Below are 4664 nucleotides of genomic sequence, written 5' to 3' on the forward strand. Positions count from 1 at the left end.
TAAGCCTTGGGTTTCTATTCTTGAACAAAAGGAAGAAGCGAAAATGAAAATGGAAGAAGGAGGAAGAAGAGGGTCACGCGAGGCAGAGGAAGAAGATGGATTTTTTCTTTCTTTCCCTTTTCCTTCCTTTCTATTTCTTTTCTTTCTATTTCCTTCTCTTTTCCCTCCACACAAACATATATATATATATATATATATATATTTATATATGTATTTATATATATTAATTACTTTTAACAAATATCTCCAAATATCTAGATATTTATTAAAATTACCATTTTACCCATAAGGCATTAAATTCTTCGTAAAGGATTCACCGTACTTAATTTAATTTATTTATCGATGAGTAATTTAATTGGGCATCAAATATCTTTTTGGTCATATAAACTCCAAAATATTAATAACTTTGGCTTAAAAGCCTCCGAGTTCAATACCAAAATACACTAAAATACATAAAGTATACTTTAAAATTATGGGTCTTACAAATTGCAATAATCTGCTTATTAAAAGCAAAACAAAATTCATTCCAAACTTGTGTAACCCAACCCGATAGTAGCTTTAGTGTTCCTCAAGCAATTAGTGGTTTTCAGGTTTTATTTAGAAAACTTGATTTGTAAGGTCAAGGTGTACTTGCCTTCAACAATCTGTGGTTATCATGTTGTGCGGAGAAGACATGACTTGTAGGGTCAATGTGTTTTTCTTTCTCAAAAAGTCTATGGGTTTCGAGTGGTTTCGAGAAGACTCACTTGTAGGATCAAATATTGTTTAATTCAAGGATGTGAATTAGTGGTTAAATCCTTCTAAGTAAAGGGACTGGATGTAGCTACCAAGTTGGTGATGAACAAGTATAAATATGCTTGTGTCACTTTACTTTTGCACTCTTTACTTTACTGTTGCCTTTAATTATTTAAGCATGATTGCTACTTCCTCTATTTTAGTTAAAATCACCAACCTGAACCAGTTATTGAATAAATAATTTAAAAGAATCCAACTTAGATAAACACAATTCAACCTCCCATTCTCCCATTTGCATGTTCCATTGGCATAAAGAGCCCGATCCCTAGGCTTAGCACTTTACAATATTTGAGGAAAGATCCAAGGATTCAACATGTCTGGATTTGGTGAAGAAGACTCTGGTGGAAACATCAACATAGCGCCTCTGTTTTATGGAGAAAGATTTGAGTACTAGAAGGATAGATGATAGTGTTTCAGCAAGTGTATTGAATCGTTGCAAGTAATAATTAAAACGGTAGTACCAAGTGTCGAACTCAAGGATTGCGTTTTACTATCGAATTATATTTAAATACTAAAATTGAACAAAGAGTTCCTAAATTGATTGAAATAATATTTAAAAATAATAACAGTAATAAAATTGATCATTTATAATAATAAAAATTTTAGGGATGAGTTTCACATCGAATCCAACCTTGATGTCTAATTTGATCCTAATTATTACTGAATTCCTTAGTGACAATTTTTAATTCCAAAGTAACCCCTAATTAGTGGATTTAAGATTAGAATTAAGATTACCTTACTAGAATTCTCTTGTTAAACTATTGTCTTTGCAACTAAGTTAATTGGTTTTGTGACCTGTATCTATCCCTAGACTACAAATTCATGAATTTCTCATCTCAAGCATTCGTAAAGTCCATTTCTGTTTCAAAATACGAATTGCAGAACATTTTAATGTTGATCAAGCAGTAAAAAGCATTAAGCAAAGAGATGAGAAAAATAATTCAATAAACTCATTCATATAACTAGAAATCAAATCAGCAAAATTAAGGTTTCTACTTGTTTCACTCATCCCTAACAAACAGGGTTTAGTTACTCATGGGAGAGATACAAAAGATATGGATTACAAAAGAATTACAATAAGGATTCATGAGTGATTCTTGATAAAACTGCTCCAACGGTGTTTGAAAGGGTCGTTGATAAGCTAGAATTTATCTATTTTTATAGTTTTATTTGAAATGTTAATTTGATGTTTTTAATTCGAATTTAGTTCTATTTTACTACGTTTTTGTTTTGTTTTGATTTCAAGGAGAAGTGAAGGAATAAGTGATAATTTTTGGAGCAAAAGAGCCTTGAAGTGAAGTGGTGCAGTCATAGTACATCATGATCAAGAAAATGAAAGACACTCAAGTTCCAACAAGTATTACTGTCTGACCATAATAGTCATTACAACCATAATGAATGAACGAAAAAATTAAAAAAAAGAATTTGACAATTCAAGTCAGCAAGGACGACTATCTGGCAGTAATGATCATTATGGCCATAATATGTTCATCTTTTGTTGCTGCACCTATTACTGCTTAGTAGTAATGGCGATTATGGCCATAAATTTCTCATTTTCTGCTGAATCGTTTTCCTCCTTTGAAATTCTGATGGTTTCTTGTAATTAAAGCTCTTGAAGGCACCTAAGACTATAAAAATGACCAAAATACTCAGTTTTAGGGACATCATTCCTACTCGAAATCTCTTACTACTCTTTCTTTTGTTCTTGTATTTCTCTTAGAAATTTTCTAGTTTTAATAATTATCAGCTTTTTATTTTTATTCTGTTATTTTATTTTCTAGTTTCAATAATATTCAGTTTTCTATTTGATTCTACTATGATCATATGTGAGTAGATCTTCCTTGTCTTTCGATTGTAGGATTTCCAATGTTGGATCTCTAACAATTTCTATATAAGAACATAAACATTTCATTAAATAAAATATTTAAAATCAACAAAATATATCAAATGACTCCTTAAATTAACTAATGAATAAAAGATAAATAAGACTAAAAATAATGAAAAATATGCATATGATAAAGAGTTATCAACATACTCAAATGCTTTTTTATCTCACAAGATTATGAACTTTGTGTTGGACTTTAGTCCTCTTAATTCTAGTTTTGACATAATTAACAAACATACAATGTTCATACATCATATGATAAATCTAACATTTTAACTGAGTAAGATTTACTTGAGACAAATTGCTTGGAACTCAAGAAATCAACAAATCTACTGAGAAAATCGATTAGGAAATCGATTTCGTAAAAGGGTTGTAAGGAAACATACTGTTTGTGGTTACACAATCGATTAGGCAATCGACAGGCACAATTAGAAATAAAAATTGCGCAAGTCAGTGGCAACCTGTTTTACAGACTAATCAATTGGCACATCGGTTGTGCACATCACAAAGTAAAAACTGATTGAAACAAATCGATTGGGCAAGTCACAGGGACAATCCATTTACTAGGCTAATCGATTGGCAAATCGATTGCTTAAATAATATTTCAAAAGTAACATGACCTGTGACAAACACAATCGATTGGACAATCTATTGTGAGAATTTCAATCATGTTAAGTTTGGTATTGACGAATCGATTACGTAAATAAAACTTTCAAAAATAACATGACCTGTGATGATCGATTGGTATCGATTGAACTAAAAAACTGGTAAGAACTTTTCAGGAAAATACTACCAAATCGATTGGCACTCCGATTAACATGAAATTAAATGAGTCACTATTTTAAACACAATCGATTGGCAAATCGATTGAAACAAATAGTTTGAAATCACAGTTAATTCTCAATTTGTGGCCAAATCGATTTTGTGTATTTGTGAATCGATTATGTGACTTAGTAAATCGATTACGTAATTGATTGTTGTGACTTTATTATAGAAACAAAACACCTGACATCGATTATGCAATCGATTCATATAAGTCTGCACATAATTTACTGAAAAGTGTTTTAAAAGAATCGATTGGGAATTCGATTAGTTTATATAGTTTCAAGATTCAAGAAAAACAAGACTCGTGATAATCAATTGGCAAATCGATTAGGCCTGTTTTATCACTTTAATAAATCGATTGGTAAATCGATTTATTTGTTTGTTTTTCAGAAACTATATAAACAGTTTTCAATCATTCTCTCAATAACTTTCTAACACAATATACTTGAATATACTTCAGAACACTGAAGAACTCTTAAGAACATTTTGATAACATTTGGATATTGCTTTTTCAGATCAAGACTAAAAGATTATTCATAATCATTAAGAGAGCTGAAAAAAAATTCTTGAGAGAAAAAGACAATGATCTCACAAGCACTCAAATGAACATCCAGAATCTTGTGTGAGATACATTGATAGAGATTGAAGACAATTTGTATATCTTTTATTTTGTTTGTAACAAATACTCTGTATAAAGAAACGACTGATAAAAATCCAGCTAGAAACTGGTGGCGATCTTCGTTGATGTTGGAATCATCAAGAAGGAGCTGTACTTGATCTTGTGTGAGTCTGACGAGTGGCTGCAAGGATCAAGGGGTTAAGCAATAGGAAAGAGATTGAGTTAGATAGATAGGTTTCGAGGAAACTGGACAATCTGTAAACAAGTCTCAATTCTTTCTATTGGAGAAAAAGCTGAAATCCAGTTAGATTGTCAGGACTGGATGTAGGTTGTCTTATTGACAATTGAACCAGGATATTGTTTATTATTTGCATTTATGTTTGTATGATTAATATTGTTTGACATGCATGTATCTTGATTGATCTGTAGACATATTACTGCATAATCTTGACTAGTAGTTGATCAATATATGTAAGCGAGAACCTTCGATTAGAATCAACTCCTTGGGACCGTGATTGATCATTAGTTCAATAAAAGGTT

This window comes from Cicer arietinum, chromosome 5, assembly GCF_000331145.2.
Source record: "Cicer arietinum cultivar CDC Frontier isolate Library 1 chromosome 5, Cicar.CDCFrontier_v2.0, whole genome shotgun sequence".
Lineage (NCBI taxonomy): Eukaryota > Viridiplantae > Streptophyta > Magnoliopsida > Fabales > Fabaceae > Cicer > Cicer arietinum.